The 21,195-nt window shown below is 34.2% G+C and overlaps 1 pseudogene across 1 annotated transcript; it reads right to left on the bottom strand.

Annotated features, from left to right (window-relative positions):
- Positions 1-1,130: 1,130 nt before the first annotated feature.
- LOC143625624 (MAG2-interacting protein 2-like) lies at positions 1,131-12,374 on the bottom strand (annotated as a pseudogene). Its single transcript, XR_013152306.1, has 12 exons — positions 11,574-12,374; positions 11,423-11,471; positions 11,114-11,287; positions 10,784-10,985; positions 10,469-10,698; positions 9,435-10,374; positions 6,851-7,791; positions 6,274-6,356; positions 5,675-6,040; positions 4,058-4,286; positions 3,808-4,008; positions 1,131-3,085 (listed from the first exon to the last, which is right to left on the bottom strand). The product of XR_013152306.1 is annotated as an MAG2-interacting protein 2-like (transcript).
- Between the last annotated feature and the right edge of the window lie 8,821 nt (positions 12,375-21,195).

Below are 21,195 nucleotides of genomic sequence, written 5' to 3'. Positions count from 1 at the left end.
ATCCCCACAATTCGCATTCTTTCGTCTAACCCAGAGGTGCAAAAATCGGGTTTTTCAAATACCCAGGTTCGGGTATGACCGGGTATTGACAATAACCGGGTCGGGTTCCTGTCCGGGTATTGTCTCTAAAAATCATACCCTATGCATCGGGTTCGGGTCGGGTATATGATCGAGTATTCTAAAACCGGGTATTTGAATACCCTTTTTTCGTGTATTGAAAAAACCCTATTTTAAGGTTTTTTTCGGGCTTTTTTCCGGGTATAGATTGAGGTTTTTTATAAGGGTTGCAATTTTTAGAGGTATTTATGGGTCTTTTTAAGGTATTTTTTTGGTATAAATCGGGTATTTGATAAACCCGGTTTCGGGTATGGAATCGAATTCCGGTTTTCGTGTAGTACCGGGTACACATCGGGTCCGGTTCCGGGTACAGGTTTTGGTACTGAAATACATACTCTATTTGTACCCTACGGGTGGAATCCGGTACGGGTTCAAGTATTAAAAACCCGGGTATAAAAAAACCGGTTCTGGGTTTTTTTCGGGTCCGGTTCCGGGTTAGAGTTTTTTGTGCACCTCTAGTCTAACCCACTCACCCCTTTCTCCAAGTTCTCCAGATTGGGTTTGTTTGATTGGAAAGGGAAGGGCCGAGTGTGACGGGGTTAGACAGAGGAATGCAAACTGCATGGATGCAAAGCTCATAGGCACTATCAGGAAATGATAAATGTGCATAAAATTAATTTCAGCTGTTTTTTTTAGACAAAAAAGATGCCGGAAGGGCCGAAACTGATCACGCTCGACAACCACGTGGACACAAACCGCTCATTTTTTAAAGAAAGGCACAAGTAGTTCCCGTTCGTAAACCACATAGACGCAAATTGCATTTAACTCTAAAAATATCTAAATAATATTTATCGTGTTTTATATAAATATATGTAAACTAATTAACATACAAGTAATAAACAAGCCAAACTCAAACTTGAAAAAATACTAACGATCTGTTCGACGTGGTGGCTCATTCACAAACTACTTAGTCTCTAGATCCAAACTCCAAACTACTAACGAGATGGATTAGCGTGTTTGCATTCTTACAATAATGACATATCTTCACACCATAACATGTATTAACTATTAAGAAAACAAAAGAGAGCAGTAACATGTATTGTATATGAATCCTCCAAAGTCCAAACAAATGTCTTTTTCTACAAGCAAAAGGATGACATCTAATTCTCAAATCATTCTACCTTTTACCATCATTCGACGACAGTATCACTAGAGCCGAGTTGATCAAACTCTCCACCCGGTCACTCAACCCGACAACCGTATTCACAAGCGGCTCACAAAACCTCATTTCCTCTACCTTAAAACTGTTTCCTCGTATAACCTCAATCTGATTTTCTAAGTACTTCCTAAGACTAGCTTCTGCTACATTAACCAAACCCAGAGAAACACTCGTGTGCATCATCTTTGTAACAACTAATCCCGCTAACACCACTTGATCCGCCTTTACAAGCTCACATATATAACACGGTAATAGAATCATTTTGAAAACATACCACACGTCCTTCTCGCGGTCCTCGCTTTTATTCTCTGCTTCTTGACTGTTACGAGAGAAACACCCGATCATATAACTTATATATGAAAAAATGGTTCCGTATAAAGGTTTGGTCACGATGGTTGATATCAAGCCCGATGATAATAAAGTAATAAACAGTCCATGATCGGTTAAAACCGGGCTCGGCATGTTTCCTTGCTTTAATTTATCCTCCACAAACTCCAAACACTCCAATTGTATGTTTTCATAAGGAAGTAAACCCGCAAGTTTTACAGCTGTAAAATAATCTACCTCGAGTAATAATTTGGTCACATGTCGGGCAGAATCCTCGGTCAACAAGACCCCGTTTCCTTTTAATTTCGATTGGTCGATGATCTTCAATATGTCATTGAATTCAGATAATGATGCGAGTTTCTTGAAGATTAATGACCAACACTCATGTAAAGAATGAACCGAAAGGGTCTTTTCGTCATTTGTGGCTTCTTTTTCTCCCAATTCTTCTTCTTCTTGGAAGTCTTCCCAACCTTCTTCCCAATCATCGTTGCCCCAATCATTCCCGACAGGCGTCGGTTTCAAGCTTATTACCTCCTCTTTTACACTTAAACTACCAAAAAGCCCTTCCCACTCTCCTAACATGGCTATCAAAATATCAACATCGGATCGTGAAACAACATTATCAGATATCTTTACAAAAGAAGAAACTGCAGAATCAAGGGTAGAAACGTCATTTGGAGATATCTCGAGGTTCGGGGAGATATTTGATAGTAGTTGTGACGATTTTAAAGCAACCAAAGTATGCGTGAAACTTTTCGGTGCATCTTCATTATCGGGTGCGGTTTCACGGTTTGAGTTTAAAGATCCCATGCTATCCCACCCAACCCACGGGTCAACATTGGCTCGAAGCTCACTAGAAAAGGAAGTCAAATTCGTGGTCATCGCCGTTACAAACTGCATAAGTTCCAGCATATGAACATGAGCATGACTCGGGATTTCCATGTCATCAGAAAACCGAACCAATCGATTCCAAACAGTACTTCTAACATTCCTTAACTCCTCCAAATCGCCATCTAATTCACTCAAACTTGATATAACCCGATATAAAGACAAATGTTCACGGGACCCACGAGCTAAATCCTTCAACACGGGTTCCAGGATTCTTATGTAAAGATGAGGCAGATCCGCGATACATTCATAATGCCTTTGAACATCAGGTGACAAATTTGTGTCGGGGAAACGCGAAATCGAAGCATGATAAACACGCGATATCGTGCTAAACCAACACCCGGAAAACACCATCGATTTACAGAAATTAAGAATTTCGGTGTACAAGTCACCTACAAGACCCGAATCTATATAAGCAAAAACTGAAGCCCATCCTTCAGTTACAGAAATCTTTCCCTCATTGACCATGCCAACAAAAGCTTCAAGACAGATCATCACACACCCGGGAGAGAATAGATCCACATCATCAGAAGATACAAATTTCTGTAAATCGTTTATTAATCGAAGCCAGAAATTAACCAGATCATCCTTCCACTTTGGATCCGATGAAAAACTTCTTCATGATACCCGTTACTGATTTTGCTTTATTTTCTAACGAGGTTAATGAGCTCGATACATAATACCCGTACACGAATTGCCATTGTACAAGACCCTCAGATCTTTATACATCCCGGTTAGGGTTTTCATACCTTGTGTTGTGAGTGTTTGCATACCTTGGTTTGATCTAAGCCATAGTCTGAAGCTAAAGTCAACACATCTTTTAGGATTTTCTTTCTCTCTGTTTTGACCGAGCCAATGAAGTCGAATATTACACTCTCCATATAGTCGATGTCTCCAGATAAAAAGCGTGTTGTTCCTCTAACTTTGACTTCCATTCTCTCCAAAATGATGACTGGGCTTCGTCAATTTTGTTGTGTTCATCTATTATAGAGATGCAAAAAATAGAAATCATAAATGGTTATATCACAGCACATATATGCAGATTAATTTGCTCCCAAAACTTTAGAATAGAACTATTAAGAGCATAAAAAAGAATGTGTGCAGCAAATTGCAATTAAAGCTAAGAAGTTGGCTATCATCAAACAGTTTATTATCACTGAAAGTGTACCTTTGATGCATAAAAGATCCTTAACTATTTTATATAAATAATAAGATTATGATTGAGACAACATATATCTTGTTAACATATTTCAAAAACTAATTAGTCATACAAAAACCAGGCCCACAAATTTTGCCACCTATTTTGCCCACAAAACCGTCGACGTTGCTTGTGTACCAAAAAACTTGTTACCCTTTTCCGCTTCCTTACCAAGTTCAAGTAACCATGGAAGACGTAAAGCCACAAAAGTCAACACTTTACTGTTTTCTTTCAACAAAGAGTCAAAATCAGAATCGTTAATGGTTGCTGATAACAAGTTAGCTATATCATCAGAGAGTGTCGATTTTGAAATATGGGTCTTGTTCAATATTTGCGTTGACCTGCCCGGATGAATCTATTAGTCCAACAAGTTTGGCGATTTCAATAAGCTCATCAACGTTAGCGTAGGCCCCACTTTGAGTGGTGATTGCTAATCTGATGATTTCCATTGGGTCTTTGATTTGCCTGAATTGCATTGGAAGAATGTTTACACCTAATCTTGGGCATCGATCATATCCAACTCTTTCATCACGTTTCGACTGCTTGGAAGAATATTCAGACATTCCTTTGCCTTCCAGATCTGAAACAAGTTCCAAACTTGTGGTTTAAGTAAACTTTGAGCTATGCAGTCGATATCGCCGATATATCAGTGATATATCGGTTATCGGTCCCTTGGAGATATATAAATCAGAATATCGGTACCGATAATATCGACGATATGACCGATATTTGGCCGATATTGGACTAATATTTGACCGATATATCATCAATATTCCCGATATCAGTGTTTTAAGTCTTAATTATCAACTTTCAGTGTTCAATGTTAGTGTTTTAAGTCTTAATCAATTCTTACTTGCTACGATTGTTAGTGTTTTTCAATTTGTAAAAGGTTAATTTGTTAACGGTAGTAGACTAGACTGAATTATTAGTGTTAGATTGCTATATATATGAATTTTACATGATATTAAAATTTACCGATATCTCACTGCGATAATCGATATCTCAAATATCAGTCCTTGACCGATAACCGATATTTTTCCGCATTAACTGGTTAGACTTTTCACCATTAATTTATATAAATTTGATTCATGTTTTCATCTCTAATGAATCAAAATGGGGTAATAAGAAACTAACTTAAAAGTCAACAGGCCAAGAGTTGCCAAAGTGTAATTAACTCAAAAAACCCTCCAAAATCTATTCAAAAGATTAAATTCTCATTGAAATCATATACTATGTTAGTGCACTTTTGGTTTTTATGTCCTAGATAGTTTTCTTATTTGTTTTTGTTTTTAATTCCTATTTGATTTTAATTTTTTTAGTTATGTTGTTTTATTAGTATACTAATTAATTAAATTTTAAATAATAATTTTAAAACATGTTTCGATATCCTTTTGGGCATATTACTAAATGACTTTATTAATTTTGTACGGATACCATAACTAACCGAACCAATACGACCAAATTCATGTTGCGTCTCCACCGCAGCCCACTGGTTGAATACCGCTAGTTTTAGACAATAATTATTTATAAAAAAATCGGATTTTTTGTAAAAATATGATACAAAAAGTGTTCAGTAAAAAATACAGATTTACAAATCAACTAAATGATGAAGAATATGCGCACATCATGAATGATAAAACTAGAGGTGGAAAGTTTACCCGTTTACTTGCAAATTGGCCAGCTTGCCATTTTTTTTATCACAAACGAATAAAAAAATAAAAATAAAAACTAACTAAAAAGGGAATGGTTGAAAGGGTTGGAAGTCATCAGACATGTATTTTAATGCATACAACCATCCAAAATCGGTTATTTCAATGGTTAAGACTGTAGTAACAAAACTGTAACTGTAATCCAATTTAGTTCGATAAATATTAACTTTACACTTATCAAAACATAAAAGACAAAATGTTCCAAGTTAACAGAACCTCACATGACCTGTACCAAAAATGATATGTTTCGACCCATTACCCAACCACCCTGATAACAAAACAACATGAAAAATGTTAGGCTAGAAGCTGAGAAAAAATATTCTCGTGCTGCCAGAATGATGATATTTTCAGCTTTTTCTGTTGGCAGCACCACTGAACCTGGCCTTTTAGATAGTTTCTAGCAAGTGAGAATTTCCCAGCTTTTAATAATCCCCTACAGAACTCGATCAACATGTATTCTAAATCAACAAAAGGAAATGCCTTTTCTTGCAGGGACTGGAAATCTCGCCACATATTTGCCCAGTCAGCATCTGTTCTTCCAGGCTGGCGACGGATAAACTTTGACAGGATAAGACGGAGAATTTGTTTCACACTTTTGCTATCTGATTGTGCCTCCAGGAAGAAAGCAATCGGCTTTGGAACCTGAATGTATAAAAGTAGCCTCACATATGAAATTTGATATGTATAAATTGTCATATAAAACTAAAATTGTTTTGACTGTTTATTAAAATATCAACATAAAGTTCAAAGTAGCAAAGGTATGAGAGATAGCATTAGCAAGTGTCGCGTGTCAGGCCATCATTAGTAGAGTACAATAAACAATATGATCTATCTAACCTGAAAACCAGCAGTCACTAACGAGTACAAATGCATACCTGATACAAAGCCAACAGTCTTCCAGCCTCAACATGCCCTTCCGCAACTTTAAGTTGCTTTTGAAGACCCTCTACTTCATAACCTGCTCAAATGTAACATTGTTAAGTAGTTAACAAAACGCGGCCCAAAACAAACAATCTTGCTATAACTCTATGCCCACTCGTATTCTTGAAAACATGCACACATGAAGTCATATATTCAGAAAAACGGTTGACCTTTTAAACCTTAAGTATTCTTGATTGTTAGAACTCAACAGCAGACAGTTACAAGATTGTGACCCTAAATAAGACTAATAATTTGTAACCAAGAACCTATGATTGGGTTTCATATGAACAATCATACAGTTACATCTGTAAGTACTTCAACAAATTTAAGAACTGTTAAGGAATGATGTATACATAGCTCGCCTAAGTAATCAGAAGTTTCCAGTTCTAGAGTTATAAAATGACAAAAATAAACTGAATCTACTCATTTACGCTTTGAAAATCCATTTGAGTTTATTTCTTCTAAGAAGATTCAGTGGCACTTTTGTCATTTTGACAACTCCAAATGAGACATAAGTTTTAAAATGCTTACCGTGCAAAAGTGGAAGTTTAAACAATATCGAGGCCAAGGTACTCCACTTATCAGTAGCAGTACATAAATACAAACACTGAATAGCACAGTCTACTGCTTCAGCTTCATTTCTGAAAAACATGCTTCCAGAAAACTCATTGCATCCTTCTTCAATAACTGCCAAACAGACCTCAATCTTATTCTCCATAGCAATTTCTTTCATCCATCTGACTAAAAACCAATCACCAGTATCAACCACTTCATCCCCAAATTTTGTATGCATAAATGGTAGTGCTCTATCTCTTAATTTTTTTATTACATTTTCCTCATTGAACCCTTTAAGCATCATCTTGAACTTTTCATAATCAGACAACTGTTCCCATGTGGCTAAACTCAAGCTGAAATTCACATCATGATCATGATCATCATCGTCATCAGAGTAAATTAGCTAGTGCAAATAAGATATAAGCGTGTGAAACTCTTGCAATTCGTTAAAACCCTTTCGACAAGCAAAATCAACCAATGATAAACTGTTGTCCAGTTGTCCACTTAGGGTGTCCATTTCTATAGCTCTATGTTTGTACCAGATACATAGTTCACTAACTGATGGCCATTTGTATCCCATTAACTGCTTCACAATCGGTTCAGTTTTTATCTGAATGGCAGTTTCGTGATTTTCTGGGAGGGTATTAATGTAATTCACCATTTTTTCATGTTCAACCCAGTCTTCTTCTCTTAGATAAGTAACTTGATGAGAACTACCAGGAAGCAGCTGTGCATATGTCTGAACCGGGACAGTTTCAGGGATGGATGCTAGAACTTCGAGCATGTATGGAGATATTGAATAAGGATGGCGTTTGAAAAGAAGATTTAAAGCTCCAATTTTCCCACTTTCTGAAAGTGCAGTAGCAGCTTTGTTAATGGGCAATGAGCGGAATTTGCTGTAATCCTGTGCAGAAAACCTGAAAGAAGCTAAGTCAATGTGTCCTAGTAAGTAAAAATTGGTGGGATTATTAAACATATCCATAGTGTCCATTTGATGTGACAATTTCGCCTCGTTTACTTAAGAATAAGTCGACTACTCAATTTGGGTTATGTTTTATCTCTAACGGGTTAAACGGGTCACATAAATATATCGCCTTATAGACAGTTAACACAGTCGGGTGGTTTCTTCATATAGGCTGGAAGGAATAACAGAAGAAATTAAATGGAATGTTCTTGGGTCAGGCCGGGCCATGTGTCAGCTATACGAACAAAAATTATAATAATTATGTTTTGAGCTTGGTAGTTTTAGTCCTTAGTTTTAAAAAGTTTATTATAAAAAATTTGAACTTCTCTGAATGTTTTATAATATTGTAAACTAAAAAACCCCCCTGCAATTTTAAGGTATTATAGATTATAAGTAAGCATTTTTCTAAAAAGATTTAAATTTCCCCTGTTTACATAAAAATATACTTTTACTCCATGAAATGAAATTTATTGATTCCGGTAATGCTTTTAAGAGGAATTTGATACATTATTTATTTATATATGTGTATTCTATATTACACGCCTGCTTGCGGTGCGCACATATAATGTATATATGTGTGAACCCTTGGGTGGGCAAAAGTAAAATTGCACTAATTTTGACGTTATTTTACTAATCACGTGAAAATAACGTTAAAAGTGGCGGAAGGTTAATCAGGTATCATGTGGTGGCGTTGATAGCCGAAAGACAAGGGCACATGCACCAATCAGCCGGTGTCCCGATGATTGAGTGTTATGTGTCTTATGTCCAAGGCTTGATTCAAAACTACTATCGAGCCGGGGGTCTCACCGGAAGCAGCCTCTCTATCCCTATGGGATAGAGGTAAGGCTGTCTACATCTTACCCTCCTCAGACCCTACCATAGCATTGCTATTGGTGGGATATACTGAGTACGATGATGATGATGATGATGATGTATTTTATATTAATTGGTTGAAATTATTAAAGCTTATAAAACCATCAACAATAAATTATCTGTTTAGCGTGTTTAGAAAAATTTCCTTATGTTTGAGTATTTATAACTAAAGTGTACGAAACATTATTGTATTTTAATCAAACTAAAATGCAAGGATGTTATGTGTTAAGTTGAGGGTTCATACATAGTTAAGACAAGACAAGCTCCTTATGTAGAGAACACCAGTACCTTGTATAAGGTAAGATTATGATAGGCTACAGGTATTCAAGGTCTCAGTGATGGATAGACATTTCTGTCTCCAAGTGCATGCAATTAAGTGTTTTTTAGGTATGCGTGCCTATTAATTGTTTTACGTGTTTAAAGTGAACTGTTATGTAGCTTAACTGCTTATGAAAAAGAAATGAGAGAGCATGTCAAAAAGTTGTAGCAAACCACCATAATTGACGCGAATCAGACTGCTCAGCCGATTTGAGATTTATATGGTTCGATCCACAGTTAAAAACCGGGTTTGTCGGTTTGGCTCATGTAAGTATGTCAGTTAGCACATCAAAGTTCAATATACGAAGGTTTATGTAAACTCACTACTTTCTTAAAAAATAAAGTTCATTATATGTGATTATGCACCAAGTATAAATAAGATGCAATTATAAATGGCCTCATTACCTGCCCATATTTATTCCAAGAAATGTCTCCAGCCTGTCTTTAAATTGTAACATCTTGAGTCTTGCTAAACGAAAATCCCATTTTGGGCTACCGTTTTCATCCTCAACCTCAGAAAACATATAACTGTTTGTTAATTGGAGACCATAAGCAAGTAAAGCCCTAACTGCATCTTCTGTTGGTCCAACTCTATCCACACACTCTGACAGTACAAAATCTTGATCTTTAATAAGTGAAAGAAACATATTAATTTCACGTTTTCCTTGTGAAGAATGCAGCCACTGTGCTTTCAACACTTCATCTTTATCCAGCCCATGATGATCAGCTAGTTTAACTGCATCCTCAAACTGCTGCCTGGTAATTAAAATATCATAAAGTTCCTGAGCAGATCTTTTTGAAAATGACATCAAGCTCCATTGCAATTTACCACTGTCAAATTGCTTATACTTTTCAAATGTAACTGGCTCATAGAGAACTAAATCAGAAGGTTCAAAACTCTTTTCAGGTGATTTACTTTCTAAAATAAATATACATCCTGGTGATGATGGCACTCGCTCTAAAATAGGCAAAGAGTATTGATAACCATTTTCTAAAACCTTAACACCAGTATTGACGTCATACATAGTAATTTTGCCACTTCTATTAGCGACGACAATAATATGATCCATCCACCATGTAAAATCTGTTATATTGTTTATCTCGTTCTTTTCTTTGAAATAAACTTCTGAAAGTGAATCTTCTTCATTTAGCTTATAGATTATCAAGCATCCTCTCAAATCCAATGTAGCAACAAATTGTTTTAGTGGTGAAAATTGAACCTTCGGGGATGATATTTGATCTGTATACCCTTTTGTTTTAGTGTAGAGACCTTCAAACTCAGCAGAAGACACTTGTTGTAAGCCTGTTTGTCGACTCCATTTCCAAAGAGAAATATTGTAAGGTCCTACAATGGGTAGAAAAGAAATAAACAATTTAGCAATCTGATCTTATGGGAAGAAAATATAACAAAAACATCCTTGGCATCATATGTATATTACCAATGATGGCGGTGGAGGTTGATGTGATTGCAGCAGGACTACCAACAATAGCAAGCAACGAGCTATCTAGATGATATCCACAACAACTAACATTCTGAGGAAACTGCTTATGTAACAATGAGCCGGAGCCCAAATTTGAATTGCTCAGAGTGGAAATAGAGGCCCTTGAGTCCTGACTAATCTCAATATCATGAACTGAACCATCCGATGCAAGTATGCTAAATGTACACCTGTAACATAATAATAACACTAACAATTTAACCGATATGAACTCGGCTATAATTAGGATAGAAATTGAGGAGATATACTACTTACAAACAAGACTTCTTCATATCCTTATTATCATGAATAACAAAACTGACAATTGGCAAAGGCATTTTTAAATGCTGCTTTGTAATTTGGGTTATTTCATCACCATTTGCCCTTATAAAATAAAGGGTGTCGGTATTATCAAAAACTCCTAAAATGTCATGATCCTCTGACCAGACTCCAAACATGAAAGTGACCAGGGAGTTACCTGACGTCGCATCACAAAAATTAGTCATTCGTGTTATAAACACAGAGTGCTAAAATAATGAACACGATAGCACCATAAGGTCCATAATTGTAAAATAAAAGACATTCAAACATGTTCAAGAATCTTACTAGTAAATATCCCACAAGGCTCTTGATAATTATCATCTATCTGTAAGAACGTTATCACATTTCCAACTGCTACAGCCACATGTTCGCCATTTGGAGAGACGAAAATTGATGTCCATTTGCTTAACTTCTGAGCATGCCGACTTGTAGTCCATTTTTCTCTAAACTCACTGAGACCTTCACAGTACAATATCCATTAACATTTTTCTCTAAGCACATATACATTGAAAAATTCACATTACATGTAAGAAAGCACATCAACATATATCTAAATCATATATGAAACAGATAACAAAAAATGAAAAGGTATACCTTTTGTTGAAAGCAGTCTAAGGAAGCTTCCTTTAGTGCTTTCATTTAGCTGGAATTTCAATCAAGACCTCCATTAAATTCATAAATTATAAGAAATCAAAGCAAATTCACGAGCTTAACAAATCTTGATCACAAATGAAATAAATTTAACCTCTTGGTTAATCGGGGGGTAATTGCAAGTGTAAGGTCTAGAAGCATGATGACGAGTCTCGTAGAGAACTTGAGTATCACTCCTTCCCCCCTCAATCTCCATATTTAACAAGTATGAACAACCTGCTATTGCAACTGCTGCTGCTGCTACACAGAATCAAAAAAGGGGGTCCCACCAGAGATCTCACAAAGAAAAACTGTACAGAAGACAAAAAGGATACTAGTGAAACAATGAAAGTACTTGTCATATCCAAGTTTAACTGTGTTTTTCTCTTTTTTGCTTATTATATGCACAGATGATCCACTACAATGTACCTTAAGGTATAATCAGTTTCTTCACTATAATCAGAAAATCTACTAAGAAAATGAGACATTGATAAATCAACAAGAATAGCCCTATGTTGTAAAAAGCCCTTCGGGCGTGCACCTACGCCCTTGGGCAAGGCAAGACACAGGAAAAGCACCTTGCTTCCAATCAGGCGATCTGGCAACCTTCAGGCAAGATTCCCGCCAAATTTTTGTCAGATTCCGGCCAAATGCTGAAAACCTTAGCAAAATTCTACAAATTCTAAGCAAATTGGAAACATCCAAAAATGGCACAGAACCATCCTAAACTATCCCTAAACAAATCTAAAACCCCCAAAAATCGTATGTGTATGCTATGCGCCTTGCTTATCACAGGCCCGCACTTTTTAAGCGCCTTGCACCTAGACCCAAGGCTCACCCTTTGTGCCTATGACCACTCTAGAAAAGCCCTAAAAACAGCAATATAAAACAAAAAAATGAGGCATTCAAGAGCTTAACTTCCGCCTCAATTCCAATGTAAACAAATTTGTTCTTCCTGTTTAGAAACTTAACTTCCTATCAGATCCATAGTTATTAATAGCGTTAGGCGCACTCAAGGCGCATAAGTCTCTCCTAGGGCCTAGGTGCAAGGCGCAAAAAAGGCGAGGGCCTGAGAAAAAAAGGCGCACTTAAATGAAAAAAATTAAAAATATCTTATGTATTAGAAAAATAATGCTATTATTCAATTATAAAAAGCAAAAGCTATTATGTAATACGTGTAAAAATTAAAAATTAAACAATAAGTTTAAAATTTTAAAATATAGATATTAGAAAGCTAAAAAGATTCATTAAAACTTCAAATATCATTTTAATAGTCCAATAACAAATGGTTTTAAAATAAAAGAAAATTATTTGATATAACCTATCATTTATAAAAAAGAAATCTTAACATATGGTTACTGTAGCAAGCAAGCTAGCAGCAGAGCTGCAAAAAGTGCCCAGCTACAATATACTTTACTTTAAAATATAAAACATAATAAACTTGTTGCCTTTACTTTAAATCCATGCACACCAAACGATAACACAAAAAAGGGTCTCCTCTGCTTCCTTCCAGGTAATTCTCTTTCATTTCAGGCCAGAATGTCCAGGTTTTGGCCGGAATCTGGCCGGAATTTTTTATTTTAGCCGGAATCTTGCCAAAAGCGTGCCCCAACCGCCATCAGGCGCTTTACCTGCGCTGGGCCTTGAATTTGCGCCTAGGCGCGCACCTAGTGCGCTTTTAATAACTATGATCAGATCATTAAGCTTCTTCAATTAACATGACAGGTTAAATAACTAACAAAAGGTCATCAAGTGTCATCAATTCCATGACAATATCATTACATTTAGGGTTTTTATAGTAATTGAACTACATGCAGCATAAATGAAGCGATTAATCGAATGTATATAAAACTAGAATCATTACATTTAGGATGTTGCATTGGAATTCAACTACATACAGCTTAAACTAAACAATCGATACATTGTATATAAAACTAGAATCATTACATTTTGACGTTGTATTGGAATTGAACTGCATGCAACATAAATTAAACGATTAATCGAACATATATGAAGCTAGAATCATTACATTTAGGATGTTGCATTGGAATTCAACTACATACAGCTTAAATTAAACAATTAATCCATTGTATATAAAACTATAATCATTACATCTAAGATGTTGCATTGGAATTGAACTACATACAGCTTAAATTAAACAATTAATCCTTCGTATATACAACTAGAAATCATTACATTTTGGATGCCGTATCGTGATTGAACTACATACAGCTTAAATCAAACAATTAATCCTTTGTACATAAAACTAGAATCATTACATTTCGGATGTCGTAGTGAAATTGTACTACATACAGCATAAATTAAACAATCAACCAGATGTACATGTAACTAGAATCATTGCACCTATGGTTTCGTATATGCAACTTTAATTAAACAATCAACCAAATGTACATGTAACTAGAATCACTACACCTAGGGTTTTATCTCGTAATTGAACTAAACACAGCTAAAATTAACTAATTAACCAATTAACCAAACGCATATGGTCATAAGGACTTAAAATCACATTAACTAAGATATAAACATCAAATTACCTCATCGATGTATCCAATACTGCAATAACTGAGAAATGAAGCCCTAGATCCACAATTAGGTTAAAATTGATAGCAATTAGGATCCGAGATCCGAATTAGGTTGATCCGGTGAGCCTGCAACACACCGATTGACTGCCAACGGTACCGATTCGTGTATCTGTAACTTTTTCGTGCTGTTGTTCTTCTAGTGGTTCAATAATAATAATAATAGTCTGTAATTGTGTAAACTGGTGTGGTGTGACTTTTGGGCGACTGTGTATAATAAAGAAGAAGAACGTAACAAAACGGTTTTATATAACTAGTTATTATAGGTAGAGGTGTGCATGGGTCACGGTAGGTTTGGGGCGGTTTTTGTCAAACTCATAACCATAATTAATATATCGTTTAATATAAAGTAATAACCATAACCGATCCGTTATTGCGGTTTCGGTTAATCGGTTTTGATGGTTGTTGCAGGTTGGGTATGGGTCGGATAACCGTGACCGAGAAAAATATAATTAGACCTAAAATTCGTACCAAATTTAAAAAAAAAATACACAATCAAATAAAATATATAATCCATAATGAACAAGAACAAAAGAACGATGAACAACAACGAAATCATGGTGATATCAAGTGAACATACCGTAGACGTTTCGTTCAACTAAATGGGTTGCCCATTGTGAAAAGGTAGCTACCTCAAACGTATGGTTGTGACAACTGAATAATCGTTGAACTTAATTGGGAATTCGTATATGTCTATTTATTTTTTCTTTTAACTTCAGTTATGGAATATATGTATCTTAATATCTAATTGATATATTGAACAACTGAAAGGTACTTTGAATGGAAATTTGAAACGAAGATTATGGAAGATTTGGAATTAATTCGGTAAACACTAACAACCAATATTATTAATATTATTGGCCTAAATCTAAAAAAGGTATAGAGTTAGCTATTTTATTTTAGTTTATTTTTTGAACGACAATAGATATAAAAATATAGGTTAAGATTTATATAACTAAAGAGTTAATCCCACTTGCACTAATTCCAATTACCAAATCCCTGTTTCTCGATTAACAGTCGTATAAATGGAGCGGTTCGGTTATGGCGGGTTTGAAATGATCTTTAACCAAAACCGACCAAAATTTGGCGGTTTTCGAAAACTCATTAAACCGACCCACTGGATATGTCGGTTATCGGTTAAAATCGGTTCGGTTATGACGGTTATGGTTCGGTTAACCGTTATGATGGTTAATTTGCTCACCCCTAATTGTAGGTACGCAATATCGAGACATGAACCGGGTGGTTAGATCGCTCGGGCGGCTCGTCGGTTTGGTTTCGGTCGAAGAAAGTCAAGATCGGGTTTCTGTTAGGATCGGTACGGTTTGATTCGGTTTCAGTGAAAGAGTTCTTAAACGGGCGGTTTGTTCAGTTTCAAATCACGTTCTTGTAAATTGGTTTCTTGAACGATCCGGTCACGGGCCTTTCGGCTTGTGAGTTGGATTTTTTTGCGCTTATAATGTTGTGGTTCAAACGAGTGGTTAACGTGAATGTGAATGGCAGTATGACACCAATCAATGAAGCAAACCCTAAACATGACCAATTCATATCAAATTTTCAGGGTGCTACACATTATTTCACACATTTCTAATTAGAGTTGCCTAATTTATGTTCCCATAACTCATCTTTAAGACGTTATTAACCATAACCTAAAGTAAAATCTCCTTAACAGGCCAAAGCAATAACATCACTTAATTTATGTTCCCGTAACTCATCGTTAAGACATTATTAACCATAACCTCGATTAACATCCCCTTAACAGGTCAAGGCAATGTATTTTATGACAAGATGCATCTTCCATGTAAATCATTTGTTATGAATATATTCAATCATATAACATGACCGTCGCTTAATTTTATATCAACGAATCTGATTAAACTACCTTAACTTATCACAACGGGTCAAGTATCACACATACTAGTATTACTACCATGAGACTATGAGATACACACTACCACAAACATGCAAACACAACACATGATTATTAATCTACCATTAATCACCTATGTAACCACATACAATTCAAGTATCACCATATTCGTATAACAACTTTATATTACCACACTACCATAAATCAGTCACACAACACATATAGTGTTAATACATTCTAAGTCCCCATAATACGACAAGCCGATCAAAATAAGTTACATAACAATTGTTGTATATTAATTACACGTATATTAACAAGAAAATTTGTTGTATTATGTTTATGTATTAGTTACACGTATAATCATAAAAATTTTAAACTTTTTTTATCAAATTACTTCTCGCCTGTAGGTTTTGATCACTCATAATTAAAAATAAAAAGTAAAACCTTATCCAAAACCTTGATACCATAGTCAAAAAGCTTTTAGTACATATAATCAATCATATGTTATCATTGTTGCTTATCTAAATTTACTCACGTAAGATACATGAATCCCACTAACATGAATGGTGGGAATTGTATCTTATACCCTATACACGAATGAATTCAGTTGTATCAACTTTCGATGACGTAACGTGTCACGGGTTTCATCTCTTAACAAAAAAATAACTGTCGGTTAATGCTTTGGTTCGGTTTTTCTGTTAATTCGGTTTCAGTTCGGTTAATTGGGTTTTCATATACGTAATATTTGTATTTAAAATCAATCCACGAGTAACGATTTATTTATGATTTTTTTTTGTAACATACATTTTCCTCACAATGAAGCGTAGGTAAAACCCGCCAATTGTAGTTATAAATCCTTAGTGTACATACTAGGGTATAGCCCGTGTTACACACGGGTGAAAAAACATGTCAACAAACATAATAAATTTAAACAACAAATTCAAGCAACACAAAACTTTTTCAAACTTTCGGACCAAAACGTTAACCATTTACATTGTTTAGATATTAAAAGTTACAATAAGTTAATGTACTTCGAACAACCAAAAAACATCAACAAAAGTCATAAACATGCTCACCACCATCAACTCCTTCAAATATTCTATCAAAATAAACTCATTTTGCTTCACCACCTGAAAATATAATAAAACAATAGTATCCAAATTAAATATACAATTAACAGAATAACATGTTTAATGAGTAATATTTCAACATTAATAATGTTGTTAAATACAAGTAACAAATCTAAAAGTTCCAAAATAAACTAATTAGAAATTCTAAACGGTTTTACCATGTACTACTTGTGTTAACCTTAACAAAATAATCAAAAGTCATTTATATAAAAGATTTTTTATATAAGATAGACTATAGACTATATTAAGTTTGAACATGTATTACTAAATTAACTTTAAAAATTACTTTGTTGAATGTTTAACATAGGTTAGTGAATGTTTAACATGTATTACAAAAACTAAATTTACAAATACTAAGGTTTGGTTGTAAAATAAAATAAATAAAAACAAATTAACTTTTAAAATTACTTTGTTGAATGTTTAACATAGGTTAGTGAATTGGAGAACCGTTTACCACACAGAAAAAAATTACAGAAAAATGCAAATACTAAATGAAAATTTTTACGTGATATCAAAATATCATTTTGTAAAAATCTTATGTTTTGTAATGAAATTTGATTATGATTATTTAATATTTCATATTCACTTTCAGATCACGAATAAACACCTTAACAATCTTTTCTCATATAATGATATCTAGATAATTAGAGACTGTTAATAATATAATCGTAAGAAATTCATAATTTGTTTAATTGAGATAAATAATAAAATATGTTGATTTTGAAAACGAAAAGGTGGCCCGATACGTTTACCAGTTATGGGCAAAATAGTCGGTTTTAAATAATTGGAAATCCAAGGCTACCTTTCTAGATTTACCAATGTCAGACTTTAAAAACTTTGAAATCAAAAGGCTTATGTATCATTCAAAGCAGTACCATTTAAGCCACACAAAGTTGCCCATATTTCTAAAATAATAAATATAAGAAAAACATGTAATAAAAAACCATGTTTCTTAATAATTAGTACCTGCAGTTGACATTGAATTGTTGCACATATTTTAAGTTTGAAGTTGCCCATTGCCTAGTAATAGAAAACTGTAAATGAGTTCAACCAAATTCTCAAAATTAATGATATCATCATATAACATATCCAAAGATGTGAGCAAAGATTTTGGTCAATGGGAAAACTTTTCTTTAGGAGACTTGCTAAACAAATATAAGAATAAACCAAATAAAGTGTAAATAATATAGTGTAAGAATATACAGACTTACTTGAAGATTATTCATAAAGAATTCAATTGCAGCATTTGTTTCACAAGGTCCATTCTACACGAGAAACCAAAAAGAACATAAAGATAATAAAATTTTGAAAAGCAATTAAGTTCCAAACAAAAAATATAAATCAAGATGAAATTGTTTTTGTTATTATAATCGAATTATATAGCACATGACTAATAGATATAGAGGGTTATGCGCACCATAACCTTTGCTATGAACTAATGGAGATATTTGTGGCATCCCATCCAAATGGGTCATCTTCACCAACTCCGTGTGCCTACTACATAACAAAAAAGAAAATGGGTCATTTGGTTATTTACATTACATACATATGTAGAGGGTAGGTTATGGGGTCGATGATGGAAATGGTGTGAATAATTGCCTACTCATCATGTATGTTATATATTGATCGGACAATATTTTATTTTTGTAAAAGTTCGTAAAATAGAAATTGTTATAAATGAAATTTAATATTAGACGTAACAACATGCATAAATCAAGGCAATACATTTATAGATAATAACTGAATATAGATTAGAAATAATTTAGGTATAATTGTAAATTTGAAATAATATCAATTAGCACATAGTAGGTAACTGAATATTTGACTAAACAATATTTTTGGTAAAGAATTAAAAACGAATGTTTAGTTTTGGTATTAATTATATAACTTTTGAATTTCTATGCATTCAATTTCTGAATAAGCTTAACATAAAACTGACCAGCAATTAAAATTTTGGCATACCTGTCAATCTTCAAAATTACCCTTTCAAATTACATTATTTTATTTTTTTACTACATGTTATGCCACACGTTGCACCGGAGAGACCTACAGTATTAAAAGCAATAAAAAGAGCATGAAAAAAATAACATAACATACATAATCACACTTTCATTATAATCTATAATTCAAAATACTCCATCTTTGACTTTTGTTATCACAACAAAATCACAAAGTCACTCCCTGTGACTTGATTCCTATATAATTTTAGTTTGTTTAATCACAAAATGTTCGTCGCAACCAATTGAACTAAATTAACATTGTATTTAACTTGTACAAAAACCCAAAACTACCCTTGCTGTTGATTATTATTTGCAGGTTGTGCTGAGAGATTATTAAGACAAAATTGAAATATACAAAATCATAATCTTGCAGCAATAAAAATTCAGTAAATAAACCTTTTCTATTCAGTTTCTAACTAATTCAAAAATATAAACTCTTTGAATTCATTTTTTCACTAATCTGGTTTTCTTGATATACATGATTGTCCATGTTTGCTATATATGACTATCTCAAAATTATCATATACTTTATGTTTTATAGATAATTGAGTATATCGATTGAATAATTTATTGATTGAAAACTAAATAATTCAAACTATTTAATCCGCAACAACGAATTTCGGATTAACAATATGTCCTTCGAGTAACAACCTCTAATTGCTATACTAACTTTCGTACATAAACATAATCGATTAAAACTGAATAATTACTTATTCAATCGATTGATTCATTTATAGATTGAAAAATGAATTATACTTACCAGGAAAAGGAAAATGGTGCGATTATAAACTTGAATCCGACAGTGCGATTGAAAACAAAGGCAGATGGTGAGATTGAGAACATGAAGCAGATGATGAGCCAATGAATCATTTACATATTAGATGAAGAGAGTGGGTGAATCATGGTGAAAGAGTGATGATGAGCCGATATAGATATTGGAGATTTAGGGTTAGTGGAATGGTTTATGGGACGGGTCAGACTAGTTATTTCTAACCAAAACGGGTTATAAAAATTCAACCAGGTCCGTGTGGTTTTGCGAGGGTTGGTGAAAAGGACACGTGTCAGCATAATAGAAAATCTGAGAATGAAAAGTTGCTGACTGGATTGCATATGTGAACAGCCTAGAAGAAGGTCATGTAGACAAATTGTATTGCTTTAATAGTATTTAAAGATACTTTGTAAATATTTCAGTTAGTGTTATTTAAGCTTTAACAATATGGGAGGCTCTTCTTGCTTTTTGGAAAGAAGACCACGATTCAAATCCTGACATAGATGTACTTATAAGTTGAAAGTAGATGAGTGTATGAGCCGTTGTTTGAAAAGAAAAAATCTTTAATGACATGTGACAAATCTAGAGAACCATCATTAAACAATAATTATTTTGCTAACTAAACTCGAGAGGACAATAGTAGATATAAATTACCAATAGTAAGAAAAGTATTGATATTATATAAAACTTTGTCATACATTCAAATTCCAAGAATATGTTATAACTTAGACCGTGTGTTGTGAAACCATGGATTCATTTGATTGGGTTGCAGGCGATGACGTTCCCCCACTGTTGTTACTATGGTGACGCTTAAAGGGGTTTTGCCCTATTTTGGAGATGATGTGGAAGATGGCGTCCGTTTGGACACTACAACACTCCACCTTATACCAATACTTTTCTTTAAACAATATCTATTTTGCTAAGTAAACTCGAGAATCCAATACTAAAGATAAATTAGTAATTTGTAAGGAAAAAAAGAAAAGCATTGATTTGCGTTCTAGTTTTTTGCTTGTTTTATTTTGCTAGTTCGTCTTGTGAATATAATACAGACACTAAAAAAATTTGTAAGGAAAAACGAAAAGCACTAATTATAATTATATATAATTTACAAGTTTGGTGCCGCAAGTGGTTTATTGGCCCAATTGGTGGCACCGTATTGGTCGGCGAATTTTGATTTTTTTTAGTTTAGTTGCCACAATAAGCGTATGAAAATTGATCAAACGTCAATTTTTTTAGTTCTGGTACCATAACGAATCTGAAAGAAATCGGCCGAGTTCGAGCAAACTCGCGGCTTTATTTAAAGCCCATGATCGACAACGCTACCGACCAACCCCCCCCCCCCCCCACCAAATTGGCCGTTGGTCCACCTCA

Source organism: Bidens hawaiensis, unplaced genomic scaffold (assembly GCF_021521415.1).
Source record: "Bidens hawaiensis isolate Kalapana, Puna unplaced genomic scaffold, B.hawaiensis_p1.1 tig00000458_1, whole genome shotgun sequence".
In the NCBI taxonomy this organism is placed as follows: Eukaryota; Viridiplantae; Streptophyta; class Magnoliopsida; order Asterales; family Asteraceae; genus Bidens; species Bidens hawaiensis.
Note: the sequence above shows the minus strand (reverse complement) of the source record. Positions and strands in the feature narration are given on the sequence as shown.